Source organism: Phocoena sinus, chromosome 5 (assembly GCF_008692025.1).
Source record: "Phocoena sinus isolate mPhoSin1 chromosome 5, mPhoSin1.pri, whole genome shotgun sequence".
Classification (NCBI taxonomy): domain Eukaryota; kingdom Metazoa; phylum Chordata; class Mammalia; order Artiodactyla; family Phocoenidae; genus Phocoena; species Phocoena sinus.
The window spans coordinates 93,885,829-93,908,479 of NC_045767.1; the positions used below are offsets into that span (position 1 = coordinate 93,885,829).

Consider the following 22,651-nt stretch of genomic DNA (forward strand, 5'->3'; position numbering starts at 1 on the left):
TTGAAGAAACTTTTATGAGATAATTAACACCTAACTTGTAATTAGCAGTTGAGCACTCACTGAGCTAGATGGAGGACAAGCAAGGGAGGCCTTGAGTTAGTGATTGGGTCTTTGTGTTAGAAATGTGTTGTTTGCGGGGAGGCATCCCATTTTAACATTCCTTTCAACTGGGTTATTTCCAGGTTTATAGATCAAAGTATTTTATCGGTAATAAAGAGTAAGAATACTGAACACTCACTATACAGCAGGCGGTGTGTCTAAGCACTTTATGTGCATCGTCTCATTTGGTCGATAAACTTATGAGCAGGTGTTATTATTATGCCATTTTCCAAATGAGAAAACGGGCTCAAGAAGGTTAAATAACTTGCCCAAAGTCACATAGCTGGTAAGTAAATGGTACCAGGACTTGAATTCAATTTTTTTCTGACCTCAGGGCCATCCAAATGTGATTGTTAACACATGTAAAAAAGTATTTGTGGAGATTCTGAAGGATGAGTCCTTGAAGTCAATGACAGTGGCTGTTGTGCTTTAAAATCAGGCTCCATCAGGCATTGCTGGCAGGGCCTGACTTAGTTGCTCTCAGTGGAAGTCAGAAGTCTCTGAAGGACTTTACCACTGGAAACCCTTAAAAAAAATCGAAGCCGCTTCACTTCTGGGGGCCCTGCTTTTCTCTGCAGCCTTTGCTGTTTGCTGCCAAAGTGATGAGTGGGTCATTCTGCTCTTTCAAGCCCTGGCTTTGCTCTCCAGCAACCTTTTACTAAGTCAGGTCGCAGGTAAACCTACATGTTGCGGTGGTGCGAGGGGACTGGATAGACCTTGTCTGTGTGTGTACATGACACACACATGTGAGGGGAGACTCAGAGCATGGCCATCTCCTCCCCAGGGCTCCTCGTCAACAGTTCCACTCCCCAGCTCAGCACGTATTTCATCAGGCTGTCCCAAACATAACCTTCTACTTCAGTGAAAATGTGACACATGTCAAGCAAACGGGACAGAGACTAAAATCTCTTTATGCAGAACAAGTGCTGTTGTGAATCGCTGATATAATTCCATAGTGATAAAGCCGGTTAAAAATCCAGGTTTTGTTGCTTACTTCCTCTGAGACCTCGGCCACGTTTCTCTGTATCTCCATGACTTAATTTCCGCCTCTGTAAAATGAGGATGATAATATCTATCTTACAGGGTTGTGAGGATGTAAACATTCATGCATGTAAAGCACTTAGAATAGTGCCTGGAGGATAAATGGTGCCTTATGAATGTTAGCTATTTTATAGATTTAAAGCAATAAACCGCTATCTCCAGAGTGGTGCTCCTGGTACTATTTCAGTGCAGTTCACGGACATCTTAACATTCTTATCTCTGACAGTTTGGCGCACTGATATCACACTTACCTCCCCCTGTAGGTGAAGGCATTTCTGTGGTCTCTAGAAAAGTAGAAAAGTTTATTTGAGCCCCAGGAATACTGCTGCTGGCTTTGAGTCATCCTTTCTCACCATGGCCACGGTCCTTTGATCACCCAGATGTAGTCCCCCATTTAAGCCTAAAGAATGGGTTCTCTGCCTTCTAGAATCGGCATGTGTTCATGAGTTATTACCCTAGCAGCTGAAATCAAGATGGAAACATCTGAACTGTCCTTGTGGTCTCTCCCTACCTCCTCTTCCTTGTTGAAGGTGCCCCTTAGGTATGGTCCTTGTGGACTGTTTACAGCTCAGTGGCCCGTGTCGAGCACTGACACTCCTCCAAGCCCTGGACTAGATGCTGTGGAGGCACACTGAACACCACTGCAGGTTTCTGTGGCTTGGGTTTTCAGAGAATGTTCAAGCAGGAACGACTTTTAGAGAAATCATCTCATCCAGCTCTTTCATTTTACAGAGAAGGGGGCCAAGACCCAGGAGAGTCAGTGACCTGCTTAAGGCCCACAGACTCAGAACTGGAGCCAGATCCTCTGACTTTTGCTCATACTACAAACCCAAGGCCAGTTGAACGGAGGCATTCCTGATAGGTAGTTAGTAGGAAAATTCTTTGGTGGTTTCCCATTGCCTAGCGGAGAAAACCCCAAATCCCTTTCCAGTTACTGATCTCATGTTTGGGATCCTGGTCACTGACTACGGTGAAAAAAAATCTTAATGGTTTTGGAGCTATACATATAATGAATCAAGTTTAACTTGGGCCCTCAATGCAGTTGGGTATTTATGGTTAGTCACCCTTCGTAAAAAAAAAAAAAAAAAGAAAAAGAAAAAGAAAGTGATTCCTTATAAAAGGCTTACATAACACAACTCGGGTGGTGCTTGTGTGTGCATCTCCAGCCTGTGGACTAGAAAATAACTAATGCCTTACCGACAATACAGGACACCCTTTGAAAGCTCTCTACCATCCCAAAGTGCTTACTGTGACAGTGTCAGTTTGGGACTTTTTTTTTTATTATTAGTTGCACACTTTATGCCAAAACAAAGTACTCCCCGTAGCCATTCCTGTGGCATTTTGTTGCATCATCGATCCACTTCTATTATTATTTTTTTATGTTTTAAAAATATTTACTTATTAATTCATTTTACATAACAATAATCGTATTACCTGTTAACATTAATAACAGTTTTATGAAATGTAAATTTTTCAAGTCATTCAATGAGTGAGATGAGATACAATTGTTTTACATTTTTGTGATTCTTTTTAATGTCTGACCTAATAGAAGATAGCTGGTCTTCAGGTCTGCTTTTCATTTACTCTGATGCAATGTATTGTTTTGGTCGAAGTGCATGAAGAAGTCCCAGCCTCACAGATATGTGGTTGGAAAAGAAGGAACTTGTACACCCCTAAAAGTTTCCTGGAAAGGCCTCAGGGAACCCCTGACCACACTTCGAGAACTACTTTACTTTAGAGTAACTCTCTCAGATCTGTATCCTCGTTCATTCCCCTCTAGGGAGGAGCATTGCATTTCCTGATAGATGACATGGATGGAGAAGGGAGCGGGCAATGCTATTACTGTGAAGTTAGGACTCTTAGTGACTGTGCGCTGATAGTGGTGTATAAGGTAGAGCTATGGTAAAAAAACAAAACAACAAGAAAATGACTCAGTGCCAATTCAGGATAGTGTTTGCATCTGGTGGTGGGCAGGAGGGAAAGGGTTACCATCACATGTGGGGAACTCTGGGGCTTCAAAGCTTTTGGTAGTGTTCTGTCTCTTGGGCTGGTTGTTGGATATATGGGCGAGTGTTCTATTCTCTTTGCATGATAAGGATACGTTATAGACACTCTCTCTCTCTCTCTCTCTCTCTCTCTCTCTCTCTCTCTCTCTATATATATATATATATATTTTTTTTTTTTTTTTTTTTTTTTTTTTTTTTTTTTTGTGGTACGCGGGCCTCTCCCGTTGCGGAGCACAGGCTCAGCGGCCATGGCTGACGGGCCCAGTTGCTCTGCGGCATGTGGGATCTTCCCGGACCGGGGCACGAACCCGTGTCCCCTGCATCGGCAGGCGGACTCTCAACCACTGCGCCACCAGGGAGGCCTGACACTCATATATTTAAAGAGAGCTCTGGTTTCTAGGACGTGGGGGAAACAATGAATCTTTTTTCCCTCATTCAGTCTCTTCTGCTTTTTTGGCTTGGAGTTCTTGAATCTTTCCAGTCTAAAAAACACCTGTTTGGATACATGAATTATGACTATATCCATCACAGTTATTTTTCACTTCAGGTACTTGTGTTCACGCAAGATCTAAAGCTTATGATTCCCTCATTGTTGTAAGAATAAAGAAAATCAGAGACTCTCAAGCTCAAATATAGGGCTAAAGTCATGAGAGCTCTTGGTGTGGGAATGGTCTGGTGACGGTGGCCCCCCCCCCTTTGCTCTGAGCCTTCTGTGTCACGTTGATCTTGGCCCACAAGGGCTGATTGGTTTTTCTGCCTTCTGCTAGATAATAGGCTGGCTTTGTGGTCTTAAAAGCTAAAGTTGTGCTTCTTGGACCGGCTAACATACTGTTTGACTGGCACTTGGATCCATTCCTCTGTCTGTTTTGTCTTCTCCTTTGGCTTCATATTTTGTACTTCTGTTTTGATGACTGATTACTTCTAGTTGGATTTTATTTGAAGCCTGATATCCACTCTAGTGTAGGCACTGGCATCCTTTCTTTTCTTACCCCGTGGTCAGTGATAGAAGCCTGTGACTGAAGAACTAGAGAGTGTTCATGCACCCTTCCTCAACAACGCCTGTCCCCTCATCAGTGTTACAGAAGATGAAACTGAAGCCCAGAGAAATGGTAGTTGCTGTCATGTAAAGCAGCCCCTAGCTGGCATATGGATGCAAGCCCTGGAGGATTCTTAGCTGTGGAATGTAACGGCTAAAGTAGCTTTGTGTGCTTATTTACTTTAAGGTAGGTAAGTCCAGCTTCAGGATATAATGTGGAATGAGGTGGAGGGAAGAGTATAGTATTCTAAAGAAAGCATATTTGGTGGGAGAGAAATTTAGACGATAGGACAAAGCTCAAGAGGAAGCAACCACCAATTTATATTGGAGAGGGAGAAAATGGTATTACATAATATGTGACTTTAAATTTATTAAAGTTTGATCTTAGAATGCTTTGCCGTTTGTTGCACTTGCCGAAATATTGTTGCCTAAATAGATGACATCTGAATATGGTTTCCATGGGTCTGAGTAAGCTCTTAGTAATTACCTCATGGATGGTTAAGAAATCAAAAATCAGGTATTTTGTGTTGATGCCACAGTGGCTGGTGGCTTGAACATGTGTTCCAAATTGTGAGCTGCAGACAAGTGCATGTAAAGGAATGTGGGTGCAATTAAAATGCCTTCAGAATGGAAGCCTAAGTAAATATTAAGTGCAACAACGTAAGTGAAATTGCCAACTAATGTCTAGCTCAGAGTAGGCTTTAGAATCATGAATGTTAGTTTCCCTGAGGAAATTAGTTTTAAAAGTTTTAAAACTAGTTTTAAAGATATCACTAGTTTGAAAAGTTTTATTTTTTAATATAAGCTCAGAAGTGATAGTGGTGTTCCATCAATAAATCAGGAGATAATCATTCTCCTTTCATCTAATCTTTTTTTTCAATTAATTATTTTTATTTATTTTTGGCTGCGTTGGGTCCTCGTTGCTGTGCGTGGGCTTCCTCTAGTTGTGGCGAGCGGGGGCTGCTCTTCACTGTGGTGCGTGGGCTTCTCATTGCAGTGGCTTCTCTTGCGGAACATGGGCTCTAGGCATGCGGGCTTCAGTAGTTGTGGTGTGTGGGCTCAGTAGTTGTGGCGCACAGGTCCAGTTGCTCCGTGGCATGAGGGATCTTCCCGGACCAGGGATCAAACCCATGTTCCCTGCATTAGCAGGCGGATTTTTAACCACTGCGCCACCAGGGAAGCCCTCTCTTTCATCTAATCTTAAATACCTGGGTGATGAGCCTTCCCCTCTAGACAGGATGAGGGAATGAATCTGGAGACGTCCTCTCATCCCAAAAGGTGCATCTCTTTTTAGGATAATTAAGGATAATTAAGTTGATGTCTTGCCAGTTCCTTGCACGTGGGAATAGGGGTACAGAAAGTATTTGTTCTTCTCTATCCCCTACTCCTAAAAGTTGTTTAGAGTCCAGCCATATGTGTGTGTGTTCCTCAGTGCTCTCTGAGAAGCTAAGGAGGCAGTGATGGGAATTTCCGACGTGTTAGCCATGTGGTTTTAATCAGTCAGGACTGCATCCTGTCTTCTCTATCTCCAATGCATTTTCTTTGCATCTTCTATGTGAGCTTTAGTTGATTTTTCTCTACAACTGGTTTTTATAGCATTTTTCATAGCTTCTTAGAGAAAACTAAGAAGGGAGGCTTGATAATCTTTGCTTTTTGGATGAGTGAGAGAGTGACTACTGTAGGCTGCTCAACTTTAACCTATAATCTTTCGGTTAGACGTGTTCCTTCTGTGTGAGAAATACAAGAATCCACTCCAGCAGCTGGTGGTGGAAAGGCATCTCTTCTCAGATCCTTCCTCCTCTTCCTTCCTTAGTCTCCCTTTTACTTTCTTTTGTGTGCTCCACCAGGTGGCTTAAGGCACGTATGTCGTGGTAGAGCTGCCTCTCCTACGCTTACTGACCTTAGGAGATGGTAGTGTAGTGTGCTGGTGTGGGGCTGTGGATGTCCCCTGATGGCCAGCACACACACATCATTCTGTGGTTTATAAAAGTTTGACCGGGGGCTTCCCTGGTGGCGCAGTGGTTGAGAGTCCGCCTGCCGATGCAGGGGACACAGGTTCGTGCCCCGGTCCGGGAGGATCCCACACGCCGCGGAGCGGCTGGGCCCGTGAGCCATGGCCGCTGAGCCTGCACATCCGGAGCCTGTGCTCCGCAACAGGAGAGGCCACAACAGTGAGAGGCCCGTGTACCGCAAAAAAACAAAAAAAAAAGGTTGACCAGAAGTAGCTTTTCTAGGCTCTTAGGCCTTACTATGATTCAGTGGCACAGGTTTGGAAGCAGCCTGCCTGGCTTTGAACCACCACTCACTTGCTGCATGACCCTGAGCAGCTCCACCTCAGCTTCAGTTGCCTTAACTGTAAAATGGGAATCATATCAGAGGCGGTGGTGAGAGATAAGTGAAATCAGTGTAAAGTACCCAGGATGGTGCCTGGTGCTGTGCGCGCTCACGCGCGCGCACACACACACACACACACACACACACACACACACACACACATTTCCTGAGACCAAGTGCCCTACAGTGTTTGACTTCTAACCATGCACGATGAGTTGCCACTAAGTGCCGGGAAGGGACCATACTGATGCGTGTGGCTGGAGTATTAATGTCTAACTTCTCCAGTTTCCAAGGGCATCTTCACCCTTACTTCCTCCATCCCACATACCCTGGGGGTTTTAGCCCATAAGGAATGCTCCTTGCAGCATGGCAGTTGTTTTGGTTGGGGAAGGCAGGGGAAGACTGCGAACTCTGTGAGAACTGATTCCCTGCATTTGTTCATCCTAAACATACAGATCAGGCTACGTGTGACATTGTGATAAGTGAGGTTCAAAGTAAGATGAGTAAGATGGGGTTCCTGTCCTCAGGAAATTTCCATTCTTCTGGGGCCTAACCACTGGAAAACTGAGTATACTGCTGGGTACAGGACGTGCTGAGTGGCCCAAATACAGTGAATGTTTGTAAAATAGAGAGCAGTGGTGTCTAATTCAAGGAACCAGGGGAGGCTTAATGAAGAAGGTGACACTTTGCCTGGGATTTTAAGGATGATGATTTGACAGGTGGAATTGAGGATAAAGCATTCTCTGTGCACAGGCGGTGTGCTTTGCAAAGAGTCAGCTTCCAGCTTAAAGTCCAGGTGGCTGTCCAGGTGGTGGTGGACTTGGAACCTGGCACAACTGGTTTGAGTGCTGCCTCTGCCATTCATTTGAGCTTTGGTTTCCTCATCTATGAAATGGAGCCAAAAATATCTACTTCACAGAGATATGAGGATTAAATGGGAAGATGTTTTAAAGGTCCAGGTATGGTGTGTGGCACAAAAGTGCCCAGTAAACTATTATTTATGTGATGGTTGTAGTGGAAGGAGGATAGTATTGAAAAGCTTGAAGGGTAGAGCAGTTACGGCGACCTTGGAGTATCTTGTTTATTTTTGCTAAACTCTACTTAGTATGGTGGTCTTTTTTTTTTTTTTTTTTTTTTTGCGGTACGCGGGCCTCTCACTGTTGTGGCCTTTCCCGTTGCGGAGCACAGGCTCCAGACATGCAGGCCCAGCGGCCGTGGCTCACGGGGCCCAGCCGCTCTGCGGCATGTGGGATCCTCCCGGACTGGGGCACGAACCTGTGTCCCCTGCATCGGCAGGCGGACTCTCAACCACTGTGCCACCAGGGAAGCCCGGTATTGTGGTCTTTACATAAATGTTCAATGGTTGCTTTTTGGTTGATTGATCAAGGGAACTGTTAGATCCCCTCTTTTTAGTTCTCTGGCTAAAAGAGTGGTAGAGCCTGTTTCCTCTTTTCCCTACTATGAATATTTTAACCTTCACTATTCAGGTATTCCAGGCAACTTTGAATTGATATTTGTAAAAGATATCAATCTACTTTTCCATCTTGAACCCAGAATATGGGGTGGAATAGAAGGTACATTTCTTAGTGCTCTAGTCTCCCTGAGGACTGAACTTTCACTCATTCCACTGTCCAGATAGAACTGGTTTTACAGTGGTTATTCCTTGAGTACTTGGGCATGCTAGCAGCCAGATGACTTGTGGCTGTCACACTGTCTTCCGAATTATTAATATCCGGGCTAAAGAGTATGAAATTGGACTGAGGAGGAGTCCGGGGGCAGAGCTGCCAGGCCTTATTTCCTTACATTGGTGGTCGCAGCTGCCACATTGCGCGAAACCCACTCCTGGTAATAACCAACCTAAGTATGTACAGTTGGTGCAATTGTGGCCAAAGGGGTTTAACTCTGTGTAGCCATGATTATAGTAAGATATATGGTCTGACCCTCTCTATGCAGGAGGGATTTGAGGCTTAGATCTTTCTCAAATCCAAATGGCCAAAGTTGCTTTTCTTGTTTTTGCCAGTGTAATTAGCACTTATCTTCCCTGCCTGCCTTTCATTTTCACTACATGAAATAATAATTATTCTAATGAACCCTTAAGGCTTTGGAAGAGGTTAATGGTGGCAGCTTGGATCAGTGACTAAGACTTTTGCTAATTCTGTTCTTTCTTTCACCCTGGGTCTCATTTAACTTTCTTAGTTTCTCCTTCCTACAGAATGTATGAATTATAGCGAGGATCTCTTGCCAAGCTATAATCTTTCGTTTCGATTTCAGTTTAATGCTTTCCTGTAATCGTGCTATCAAAGACTGTCAGAAACATATTCCCATTCACATATCCCGCAACTCTTAATCTATTAATCTAGGAGCACAGAGCTGGGGCTGGACTCCATCTCAGTGAGAAGTCTGGGCTGCCAACCCGACTCCTTTGTGCTTTGTGGGAACAAGATGCATGAAAGTGTAACCTCTGCTGTTGCATATATTCTGTCATCTAGTTTTGAAAGCTGATGGGATTTTGTAACAGATTGTTGTGTGTAGCCAAGATTTCCTAGTATCCGACTTGGGTCTTACTTGATTGTTTAGAAATAACATGATGATAATTATAATGAAAATGCCTCTTTAAGAGGCAATAGAGGGGGCGGAGGGGACTGTGGGAACATTCTTTTGTGACAGCATGTGAGAAGGTTTGTTTTGCATTGGCTGATCAAGACAAGAAAGCCAGCATCTAAAATCATCCAACAACAGGAGACTTTTGAGAGTAGCAGAAAATTGTAACGTAGCCTCTTGGGTCTGCTTTCCTAAGTACAGCAATATGTGTGAGAAAACCCCTACACCAACTTTTTCTTAGAGCTAAATGGACACTTCTATGATGTGCTACTAGAAGGCAGAAAGTTGTCTGTTCTGCTGGAGTATTTATATTTTTAGGGGTTAACTGGCTCCATTTTTTTTTTTTTTTTTTTTTTTTTTGCGGTATGCGGGCCTCTCACTGTTGTGGCCTCTCCTGTTGCAGAGCACAGGCTCCGGACGCGCAGGCTCAGCGGGCATGGCTCATGGGCCCAGCCGCTCCGCGGCATGTGGGATCCTCCCAGACCGGGGCACGAACCCGTGTCCCCTGCATTGGCAGGCGGACTCTCAACCACTGCGCCACTAGGGAAGCCCTGTTTTTTTTTTTTTTGTTTGTTTTAAATGCTCTGAAGGACGTTTGCATCAAATAGCTTACCATTTGGATGGTTGCCTAGGCTGGTAATCTAGGTTAAAACATGGGCTAGAAGGCAGTTCTATACCCAAGATCCCTTGGGCTGCTGCTCTGGTGGGAAGATCTGTTCCTAAGTGCACTGGGTGGTAGGAAACAGAAAAATCTTTCATGATGTGACCGCCCAGTGATTGTTCCTTGACTTCCTCCCTCCCTCAACACTGGGACACCCAGTGACAGATCCTGGGTATGTGTTTAGTTATGTGTCGCTTATACGTGTCTTTGTAATGCTTCACTTTAAGGGATATTTCCAGTAAACTGAAATGTGAACCAGTTTTATTTAAAGTCTTATATCCTCTAGGCTGAATTATTCTTTGGTTTTTCCAGTTCATTGATTTCCATGCCCTTTTGGATCTCTTTCCTTTCCTGTTGCCTCCCCTAACAGACTCTACTTCTTTCTCTCCTCCCATCTCCATTCCTTCTCCGTAGCTATCCAAATTGATTTCCCCTTATCATGAGCTAGATGAGGTCTGACCCCCTCAGAGAAAGTCTTAGTTTTTTGCCATGGTCCGTGTTGCTCTCCATTGTCTCACACTGATAAACTTTGTACTATATTTCATCATCAAACAGTTTGCAGTCATCTTCTGTTTTGTCTCAATGACTTTTCTCCCTAATAATGCTTAAGTTCCTTAAAAAGCTTCTGCATCTCCTAGAATTCTTACGTAGCAGCCACCTAAATGTTTGCAAGGTTTACTTCATTGTTGGAAGACTTCCTCCAAAGACAAAGTGACACTCCAGCTAGTTTGTCATTAGCCCCCTTATCACTTTTGGTTAAGAGAGGGTGGAAATGCCTTGGTAACCTGATGGAGATCTAGTTTACTATGGTTTACTAATTTCTGTCTCCCCCCCTCCCCTCCCCCGCCCCCAGAGACTTAGTTGTGTTTTGCTTTTAGTTAGGGAAACTCTAATATTCATTATTTTATTCTATCCTAAAGTTGCCTGGGAGAACATAGGAATATTATAATGCACATGTGGTTGGCAGAATTCTAAGGTGGCCCCACGATCCCAGCCTCTAGTGTGCATGCCCCGTATAACCCTCTGAACTTGTGAGTATGACGGGTTAGTCACCCCTTTGATGAGGTTATGTTATGGCACAGTTTCCTCTACGATATGAAGATTATCCTGGGGACATCTGATCCAATCAGTCCCTGAAAAGGGACTGGACTTTTTCTAAAGAAGGTGATTTGAAATATGAGAGGGACAGAAGGGATTTTCTGTTGCTGCCTTTGGAGATAGGTTGGCCATATGGCTAGTAACTGTGGGTGACGTTTTGGAGCTGAGCACAGCCTCTGGCTGACAGTCAGCAAGGAGAGGAGGCTCTCACTCCTACAGCTGCAAGGAATGAATTCTGCTGACCTGAATGAGATTGGAAGTGGAATTTCCTCCAGAGCTTCTCAGCCTGGCCAGTGCCTTGATTTCAGTGATATCGTGGGCAGAGAACCCAGCTATGCCATACCCAGAGTTCTGAGTTACAGAACCGAGAGCTAATGAATAGGTGTTTCCAGCCACCAAGTTTTTTGGTAATTTGTTGCATGGCAATAAGAAACTAAGACATACCCCAAGTGTATGCAGACAACCTCTATTCCATCCTGATCGCTTTTCATCCAGGGCTGAGGTTAAGATGCAGTGCTATTTTATTTTTGGAAGGCTTGAGAATTTTGGCCAGGATTGTTTAGTAATATTTGCAGAGTGATATCAAATGTTAATTTGTGTGTTTATTTCCTAAGGACGTATTTACCATGTCTTTGGTCATTGTTGGTATAGCCCCTCAGTTTTCAGGTGCTAGAAATGAATTTCTGCACTCATAGATGTTCTAAATCAGCCAGGCTGAGCAACTGAAGATGCTTTGGGAGGAGAAATCCCTGGTGCTTTTGTCTATGACTGCCACAGAGCTGGTTTGGATTTTTTTCTTCTTTCTCAGAGACTTGCCATTATGTGGTCATTACAGTAACTGAAAGTCCCTTCCATCTTCAGAAAGGGACAGAAATAAATAATATCTTTCAAAACGGAAGTGGCTAATTTATATCCGGTGATAGAAATGGTGGCAAAGGAAGGAAGTGTCCCATCCATATTTCACTTTTTGCTGATGAATGCTTTCAGTGAACAGAGGTTCATGAACTGAGACACAATATTTCTCAGATAGGAAGCACTGAGGAATTGATGTGTGAATATCAGGAGGAGAACCGTACATAAAAAGTTGAGAACAAAGCTTCCAGCTGATATGGGCCCCTTAATTATCTTTGACCTCCTATTCACCACTGTTTTGAGAAAGCTTGTCTGAAAGATCTGTACTGTAAAGGCAGGGCAGAAGGCACAAAAAGGAGCCACACAGCTGTGAGGATTTGGGTGGTCTTCTCCCCTGCAAGATAGGTGATATGTTGGAGATGGCACTGGGTTATTTGGGGTCCCACTGGAAAGCTGAGGGTCTTGAAATGATTAGTGACTCCTCCGTGGTTTTTTCATTAGCTTTCCTTGGTGTTTGCTGAGTGAAGGGCTTCTCTCTGTCTTGGTGATGTTGAGTGGTGTGAGAGAACAGCTGTAGCATGTGTTTCTAATCGGAATGTGCCTTTCTAAATACTTCTTGCCTATCTGTCAATCCCCCTCCCCCTCCCACCCGTCTTCCTCTGAGCCTGCAGAATTTGTGAGAGCCCCTGGCATGCACATGTGGGCCTTGTTATTCCCAAACATGAGACTTTCTGTTGATCAGCACTTTGTAACATTAGGCTCTCACAGGCATTAGTCACTTTGACTCCACTAGAAAGATTGATCTTTGGAAATGTAAGAAAATGTCTTTTGCTGTTGTTGTTATTAATTCTTGGCATCCAGTTAGATTTAGCCTTTGAGAATTTACATGGACTTCTAGCAAAAAAGCATTCTGTCTGTAAGAACAAAAAGTGCTGCCACTTTTTACAGTTTTGGGATTGTCACACTTAGTAGTTATTGGCTGCAAGACTGTTTTACTAATAAGCCAATACCTCCCCCCATCCTGCCTATCCTTCCCCCACCTCCCCAGGATCCAGGGTTGTGGGCAGCAGCTGGGATTTTGTTCACTTCAGATACCCGTTTCTGAGGACTGCTTTTAAACAGTGTATTTCCTAATTGTGAGAGATCTGATATCTAACCGGACAAAGGTGAGACTCTAATCCCAGACAAAGCAGCAAAGCAGCAAGATCTTGGAGGACGTGTGGGCAGTGACTGTTTTCTGTGAGGGGAGGCTGTAGAGAAGACAGAAAGGCCGGTGGAGGAGCAGAGGCAGGACTGTGTCCTCAGCCCTTTGGTGTCAGGCTTCACTCGGCAACAGTGTGAATTTTCACCTTGCAGCTGGCCCAGGCGTAATGGAGGGCGGGGTGGACCAGGCGCCAGGGCGCTGGGTGCCGCAGCTCTGTCTCTCCAGGTGGCCCTGCGCGTGGGGAAGACCCATCAGCCGCTGGACCTGTCTCCTTCTCCGAGAAAGATGAGGTTGGAAGATAACGATTTCTGTGAAACCTCACACGGGATACAAATTTGGTTGAGGTGTAAAATAGGGGTGGTGTTAGGAAAAGAGGGACATTCAAGTCGTGGATTTCCAGGCTCAGAAATAGAAATCAGCTGGTAGACTGGATGCACTTTTGTCAGTTAAGAGTGCTGGGTGGGCAAGTTTCAGCCAGAAAAGGGGTGATGGGAGGTTATTAACATCTGGGCACAGAGGAGAAAAATCTAACCTGAGACTGACAGGCTTCAGGAAACCTTCACCATCTAATTCGGAGGGTTTAAGATGATTAACCAGTGGACTTTTTTCTTCTGCAAGAGGGCGGAGGCCTATAAATTTATGCATGTTTTTAGCAATATGCATACGAATTGATGTTATTCTAGAGGCCACTAATACCTTGAAGTAGATATTGTTGCCATTTGACATAAGAAAATCGGAGGAAGGACAGATTTGAATTGAGAATGGGGGAGAGGGTGCGTTCTGTTGGAGATGGTGGCTTAGGGGTGCCTGGACCATGGATGCCCAGGCACCCCTAAGCCTGGAGGCGGGCAGCTGGTTATAACCAGGGAGTTGTTAGCTTGGGGTTGTCATGGGCAGGGATGGGGTCATCCAAGCAAAAATGTGTCAAAAGAGCTGAGGAGAGAGAATTATGTTAATTCTTGCAACAGCTTGGTGAGCTAGTTTATTTTAAAGTTGACAAGACTGATACAGCCACTGTGCAGAACAGTATGGAGGTTCCTTAAAAAACTAAAAATAGAGCTACCATATGATCCTACAATTCCACTCTTGGGCATATGTCTGGAGAAAACCATAATTCGAAAAGATACATGCACCCCAATGGTCATTGCAGGACCATTTACAATAGCCAAAACATGGAAGCAACCTAAATGTCCATCAACAGAGGAATGGATAAGGAAGATGTGGTATATATATATATATATATATATATATATATATATATACACACAATGGAATGTTACTCAGCCATGAAAAAAAGAACAAAATAATGCCATTTGCAGCAACATGGATGGACCTAGAGATTATCATACTTAAGTGAAGTAAGCCAGACAGAGAAAGACAAATATATCATATTGCTTATATGTAGAATCTAAAACAAACAAACCAAACCAAACCAAAAAAAAAGATACGAATTAACTTATTTACAAAATAGAAATAGACCCACAGACAGAGAAAACAAATTTATGGTGACCAAAAGGGAGGGGGGGAGGGACAAATTAGGAGTTTGGGATTAACATATACACACTACTGTATATAAAGTAGATAACCAACAAGGACCTCCTGTATAGCACAGGAAACTACAATATTTTATAATCTATAAGGGAAAAGAATCCGGAAAAGAATATATATACATATATATAATTGAATCACTGTGCAGTACACCTGAAACTAACACAACATTGTAAATCAAGTACAATTAAAACAAGTTGATAAAACTGAGGCTGAGAAGTTAAATGAGTTACACCAGGTCATACAGCTAAACAATGGCAGAGTTGCCCCGTGTCTCCTGACTTCACGCGTCAGGTACCTTCTACTGTACTAATCTGTGTTTTTGCTTACTCTCGTCGCTTTCTATGTAACTTCGTTCTGTTATTAGAAAAGAAAGAAGTACACATATTTTATCTTACCACCCACCTGTTAGCTGCAGTAAAATTGCAGGCTTAGCTACTTTGAAAAGATTTTTATTATTGTTATTCACATTTCCTGATTTTTATTTATTTATTTAAATTCAAGTTGAGACTGTCCTTTAATATAAAGTCACGAGTAAATTTCCTGTGGTCCTGACACAACTTTTTTTTTTTTTTTTTTGGAGTATAGTTGCTTTACAATGTTGTGTTGGTTTCTGCTGTACAAGGAAGTGAATCAGCTACATGAATCGGGATATATACATATATCACCCCCTCCCTTGCACCTCCCTCCCACCCCAGCCCCCCAATCCCACCCATCTAGGTCATCACAGAGCACCGAGCTGAGCTCCCTTTGCTACAACTTTTAACAAGAAAAAATGTTGAAGTTTTGGTTTTCTTAGATTATATTGTCCGCGGGTAGTATGAAAGTATGAAAGAATTCCCCCGAACATATCAGCACGACTTATCTTACCGTTTCTGTGTCTTTTTATATCACGCAAATAACTGGCACCCCTTTCCCTCACTGTACAAAATCTGAATACGATCCATTTCCTGATTTTTAAAATCTCATTTTCTATTATAAAAGTGTGAGGGTTTTTTTTTTGATAATTAATTCAAATATTACAGAAACATAACAGAAAGTAAAATTTCCCTATAATCCTACCATCCCCAAAGAAAACCCCTACACCATATTATTTTTGCAAGGATCTAGAAAAGCAAAATCTGTCCCTCTGCTAGGAGTCTTTTGGAGAAAGTTGCTTAGAGATGGCACTTACTATTGGAGCAGTTACTTAATATTAATCAAGATCTTTCCTGGTTATTTGGTGGTGTTTCGAGAGTGGCTCCTGGGTTTGATAGAGCTGACATTCCTGGCTCTGTGACTTGGGGACTGGCCCCTGGGTGCCTTTTTTTTCCTCAGTCCCAGCTTCCAGCTGGGCTGCACTCAAGCTCTTTCTTTCCTCATATGGTTTTCCTCCTAAGAGTTCTCTCTTCTTCCTGGCTCTTACTATTCTGCTGCTTGTGTGAGACAATTTCCTTGGGGGCTTTCTTGGCTCTGACCTTGGGATTTCATGGTATAGATGACAAGCAGAGTAGCAAATGTTGTCCAAGTCATTCTTAAAGAACGCAGTCCTCATTGGTAGTGAGATGCTTCAGATGTTTTATATTATGGAAGTGGCCCTAGCAATGCCTAGCCTTGAAAACATCCCAGTGCAGGCTTAGTAGTTGCGGTTTGGGTTGATACTTTGCATACCAGTGTTTTCCTTTTTGCATGAGAACTAAGGGCGTGTCCCATCTTCCCACCAACTTTTCTTTCTTTAAAAGAGAATATGAAACCAGTTGAATACTCTCTAGAATGTATTTAGGTAAGTGTATGTATTTACAAAAATGAACGATCGGGCACTTGGGAAGAGCTTACTTCTTGGACAGTGTGTGAGGCCAGGATTTCTCCAAATACTGAGAAGTGGCTGGTGCTCAATCAGTGATTTTGTGTGAGGAGAAGCATGTTCTTCTCTTTGCCTGTCTCCAGGTGGCTGGCATCTGTACTACTGAAACAGAGCCTCAAAAAAAAAGACTCTAAGATGAAGGGATATGTACTGCTCCTCTTCTCTAAGTGGACATCTCCTTTATGAGAAAAGACAGAGAGTAAAGGGAATATGCCCCATGGTTCCTTCTCAGCTCTATTTTAAGTTGGACATTCATTTTCTTACGACTGGAGTCTTATTTCTACCTCCTCCCATCAGGCAATGCTGGTCAAAAAGACTCTTTGTTTTCACCTGAATACATAAAACCTGCACATCAATTGTACATAGGAGCTGTCTACTAAATTAATATCAAACAATGCTGCAGACTAATACATGTTTTTATATCCTATAAGCTGGTGGATCTACTGCAAGAATCACATGAGTTATAAGGTTGCATCGAATTCTGTACTTTGGATAGCTTGTCATTATACGTTTGGATTGCTTGATTAACATCTGTCTGTCCCACTAGACTATGTGTTCCATGAGTTAGCAATGCTTTGCTTTCTCACCGTCATCTCCTTAGCATTTATCACAGTATCTGGCATGTGTTGGTGTTCAATAAATATTTGGTGAATGAACGAAAGCGTGAAAAATTTGCTTTTCTTATTGAAGAGATGATTAACTTACATAGAAGAATTTTCTACATTTTGTTTTGAGGCTATAAATCCACTTTTCAAAAAATTTCTTGAAGACTGCAGATATAGCTGAAGAAAAAAGTTTTTAAGCGGGACAGTTGTAGGGAGTGGGTACGTAACTTTTGTTTTGAAACTAAGTCAAATTATCATAGTTAAGCAAGCAAAAGTGAAAAGTTCATGTGGAAGACATGGCGGTACACACACAGATTTCTATTCTGTTTGGAGTTAACCGGGGTAAATGACAGGAACTCCCTTTCAAGGGTCATGTAAAAACTGAGCCATCTTGGATCTGACAATAGAAAATATACTGCCAAGGGCTTCCCTGGTGGCGCAGTGGTTGAGAGTCCGCCTGCCAATGCAGGGAACGCGGGTTCGTGCACTGGTCCGGGAAGATCCCACATGCCGCGGAGTGGCTGGGCCCGTGAGCCATGGCTGCTGAGCCTGTGCTCCGCAACGGGAGAGGCCACAACAGTGAGAGGCCCGCGTACAGCAAAAAAAAAAAAGAAAATTTACTGCCAAGAAGTTTTTGCCCTGTGTTGGCTTTCCTCAAGCAACATGACAAGATTTAGATTTATGCATCTCTGATTTCCAAATGCAAGAAATCTTAGAATTAGCATTAGAACCAAAGACTTTGCTTAGAGGTCATTTGGTTAAATCTCATTTTACAGATGAGGAAACATAAGCCCGGAGATTAAGTGACTTGGATCAATGTAATTCATTCTCCATAAAATGAGGCTTTGAGAAGAGTGTAATTTCCAGTTTGGTAATACATAAAAGAAGTTACCTGTTAAATTTAAAAAATAATACTTTAAATTTTAAAGAGGCAGAATCTTTCTAAACTTAAATTGTAATGTCTGTCTTTAAAGGTAAAAAAATGAAGTCTAATTGTTTTCAACCTACGTGAAAACAGATATCACCTTGGTAACGTGCTCTCCAGCTCCCCCTGACTGATAAGGGTCAGCAGCTGTAGACTACCTACTCACCACATTTACCGAAGCCTTCAGTTTTAGAAGGAAAGAACTGGGTTATCACTTTGAGTATGGTGAATAGAATCCATCTGTGCACAGCCAGTTTGTTAATTTCAGGAGGCTCTGGGCTGGACTAAAATAGAAGGAAGAGTGAAGATGAGGAATCCTTAATGGCTTCCAGCCGTGGAGGATGTGGATGCCTGCAAACAGGAATGGAATTCTGTGGCTTTCCCCTCAGCCTTGTAAATGAGCTTCCTATTTACGGTGGATTTTCTTCACACTAGAGTTCCCCATTCTCTCTTCCATGTTCTTTTTTTCCTCTTTGTTCCTCCCTGAGTGATTCTTCCTCCCTGGTTAGTCTGCGGGCTTTGCCCATCCCCAGTTTCTCCCCGGGCTCTCAGCAGCAATAGGAGGGCTCCTCATTTTAAAATGACAGCTGTCTTTCTCCCACCTAATTTAGGGAAAGGAAACCCAGGTTTCCTGAGGACCTATTAAATGCTGGCCCTCCCATAGGTACCATTTCCTTAGTTCCTCCCAGCCACCCTGCCAAGTCCTCCATTTTTACTGATGGAGGACGAAAAGTAGAGAATCAAACCCATGCCTGTCTGACTCCAAGTCTTTTTCCATCCTACTTGTGGTTAAGCAAGATTTGGAACTGTGGAACATGTTTTAAAGCAGCACTCAGAATGTAGGTGTTGGCACACATTCTTTTTTTTTTTTTTTTTTTTTTTTTTTTTGCGGTACGCGGCCCTCTCACTGTTGTGGCCTCTCCCGTTGCGGAGCACAAGCTCTGGACGCGCAGGCTCAGCGGCCATGGCTCACGGGCCCAGCCGCTCTGCGGCATGTGGGATCTTCCCGGACGGGGGCACGAACCCGTGTCCCCTGCATTGGCAGGCGGACTCCCAACCACTGCGCCACCAGGGAAGCCCGGCACACATTCTTATATAATTTGTTTTATAATTATTTCCACAATGAAGTCAGCTAGATAGCTTCTGAAAAACTTGTCGATTATGATCTTCAAAGTACACATTCATAATAAAGTGACCCTTTGTGTATAGATAACATTTATCTGGAAGGCTTCTGCAAGCTGGACTTCTTTTCCCTGGTAGATTTGGAGAGCTCCAGCCTTCCTGAAAGATGCCCCCCGACTTTCCCTAGCCAAAAGCTACCTGTTTCCCCTTTGTCATTCCCACAGTTAAAGTGATGGTATGTATCACTTTTATCCTTAATAGTATTACATTTACTTGTGTCCTGTCTCTACTGCTACATTGTAAACCCCTGAAGGGCAGGAAGAGTGTTTAATCAATGAATAACAAAAGTAATGTATTTTTGCTCCCTTAGCGCTTTGAGCAGTGAGGGTTTTTTTGAATGAACAAATAAATAATTGTGTTCATGTCAAGATGATCTGGAAAGAGAAAAATGAGACTGTCAAGTTAAAGACTGGTTATTTTATTTTATACTATAGAATTCAGTCATTGCCCATTTCAAGATGGAGTGGGCCTAGAAATTATCCAAGTACAACCCCTCCCTAGATAGATTAGCAAATGGAGGACTAACTCGATTAAGGTCTTATAGTTACTTACTTAGAGGCTCCAAGGTGGCACTTACATCTCAAAAATGGTCCAAACTAAACCCTTTATTATTGGCTTCATGTGCCATAGATGCAAAAATCAAAGTCTCAGCATTGCCAGGACCAGTGAAAATATACTTAGAGCTGCTTTGCCAATTTCAGTTCTCAACTTCCACCTCTTACGGTTGCCAAAGAATTATGATTTTAGAGAACATTTTTTTCTTTCTCGTTTAATATATTGGATTTCAATAGCAGCTCCAATTACTGTATTGTCTGGGGCTACCTAGGAACTTAGGTCATCGTGTGGTAACAGTGACTAAGTGTGAGGACTCTGGACTCTGGCACCTGACCTCCTAGGTCCACATTGCAGCTTCTCACCTTATTGGCTGTGAGACCTTGGGCAAGTTACTAAACTTCTGGGCCTCTGTTTTCTCATCTGTCAGTTGAGATTAGGTAACAATAGTAACTACCTCAGAGAATTGTTAAGATCAACAAATTCATTCATGTTTAGGGCTTTTCTGGAACCTTGGTCCATAAATGTTAGTTAGCTGTTATGATGATGATGGTGGAATACCAAATAGCTCGAGCTACTTTTATCCAGTTATTATTTTCCTTTTATTGGTAGGGGGAATGTTTACTGAAATTCTCCCTGAGATTTCATAGTAAAGACAAGCCTGGAGATAAAATTTCTGTGGGATCTGGAAGGTTTGGATATGTAAACACTGGCTGTAAGTTCCTTCCAGATAGAGGAAATAGTATGAGTAAAGTCTGATGAAGAGAACCCTGGGGTTTTCTCCCAGGAACTGTAATTCCATTTAACTGCAGTGGAAGGTGCTCCCTGGGAGGAGTGGGAATAGGGATTTGTGTTTAGCCCATGGAGGCTCCTGAGATGGCAGGCCAAGTTTGGATTGAGGGCCTTTGAGTACCAAGATCCCTTTGGCAGCAAGGTAGAGTGAGGGAAGATTAGAGGGAGTGGGATGGAGGCAAGGTGACAGTTGGAAGGCTGTTGAATTAGCATGAAGAGGAGGAGGGTGTGGCATTGATAACAGTTTGGAATTGATGCAGGCAGGTGGGTTTCAGGTACAGATAAATGCCACTAAGAAACAGGGAACCTGGGAGTAGGGGTGGGTTTACAATAGAAGAAGATGATTTCAAGTTTCTTGAAGAACAACAGAAAGGACAACCCGGGAGAACTGTCCCTTTTGGTAGAAATTCAGAACTGGAACGCAGAGTTCAGTACTTAGAAACTTCTGAGAGTCGTTGCTAGGTGTGTGATAGCGGTAAAGACATGACACTATCTGAGATTCCCTGAGATCACGCCTGTAGACTCAAGAGCCCCGCACACATTCTTTGGATAGAGACATCTAAGGCACGAAGCCATAAGCGTGGTGCCATGAAGTGCCGGGGTGTAGGAGTTCATTTTAGCTGCTGTGTGTGAGATAGAGCTCCCCTCACACATCCTGCAGTGCTTTCAGTTTTAAGCCTGTTCATGAACCAAAGGAGGAACTTCCTATTTCCCCTTTCCCCATCACTCACCAATGGGCAATAGCCCAGTAAAGGATTCCTTTACTGCTGGGCAGAGAAATAGGCTCAGATTATGGAATTTTTAAATGGCATTATAAAATTGACATATTTTATATGACAAAGAAGAGAGAGACTCTGAAGACATAAATTTAAATTAAAAAAAAAATTTCAAGACCAAACTGTTTTATAACCCTTCATTTTGTATGTGGTTTTCAGTGGGTATAAAAATACTCGGGTATGTGGGTGGTTTCTTATGTTTTGGAAATGGTGAGAATATGAGATGCTGAGCATTGGGTTCTGGGATGAGAGCTATAATTACTAACTCTGATTCTTTCCCCGGATTGGCTCCCGGGTGGATATCTGAACCTAAAAACCCAACAAGAGTCCAGAATCCAGAGCAATAAACCATCTCCTCCCGGCAACGCCCCCCCCCCCCCCGAAATTAAAAGAATTATTGTGGCAAAGAGGAGAGGGAGGGCGGGACGATGGTTCTAACTTGCCTCGTCCCCTTTTCGTGCTGCTCGCTGACTGTTCAAGGCTGTGGTGCATCAGGAAAGAGGCTGGTGTGATGGCTTCTCTTCCCTGTCTGCACAGCAGCCCCTGTGCAGCTGTGATGGAAAGAGTTCTAAATATAACCCAGACTCCTTTCAAATCTTCCTCCCCCAGTCTTGGCAGATGTGGTAAACACCCTAAAAATACCTGCTGTCTGAACCTTTGAGGTCTTTGGAGAGGAAGGGGCAGGTGGTAGCCCTGGGGCCACGGGGTGCTGTCAGGAGGCCTTGCCAGGCTACCAGGGCTGCTCCCCAAGCTGTTTGGTGCACTGTCGGCCAGTCCATCCTGCTCAAGGATAAGAGCCCACTCTTGAGTCTCATAGTCACTGCTGGCAGGTTTCAAGGAGACTATTCATAGACTAGACATCTGTTCTCTGTCCCATTGACCTCAAACCTGCAGCTGCCACCGTGGTATTCAGGCAGTGTTGTGTCTTCCAGTCTTGTTTCACAGAAGCAGAATTGTAGAGCTAGCGAGGCCCTCAGGTATTACGTTGTTCATAAAACATTCCATTAAAATCACCACATTTATGGAGTTACATTTCCCTGCCTCTATAGTGACTTAGGGATTTGGAAATGGAGTCTCAGTCTTTGATTATTAAAAGACCCTACTGTCCTCATTGTGTAACACACATAGGAGGATAACGAAAACCAGTCTTTTTAAAAATAGTGACCAGATGATCCTGTGCACGGCGTTTTCTTCGTTATTAAAAAATGGAAGTTTGAGGCTCATTTGCTCACCCAAAATTCAGTATCTCGAGTATAAAGCTCATTGGCAACATAGCCAGATACCAGGAGTCTCATTTTCAGGAAGGCTTTCAAGATCTAGTTTCTGGAATCCCATACCATAACTGTGGTGTTTAATTGAAAGACCATAGCTGACCTCTGCTTTCCTGGGAAAGGAAGGTTTCACAGATGATCTCCAATACCCACGGAATGCATTCAAAGTTGTGGAGGCAGTCAGCACCATCTAATGAAACAGCATAAATCATCCAGCTTTTAAAT

At 43.3% G+C, this 22,651-nt stretch overlaps 1 protein-coding gene across 1 annotated transcript in view; it reads left to right on the forward strand.

Moving 5' to 3' along the window:
- Window positions 1-22,651, forward strand: part of SEPTIN11 (septin 11) — a 90,661-nt gene that overhangs the window by 20,125 nt on the left and 47,885 nt on the right.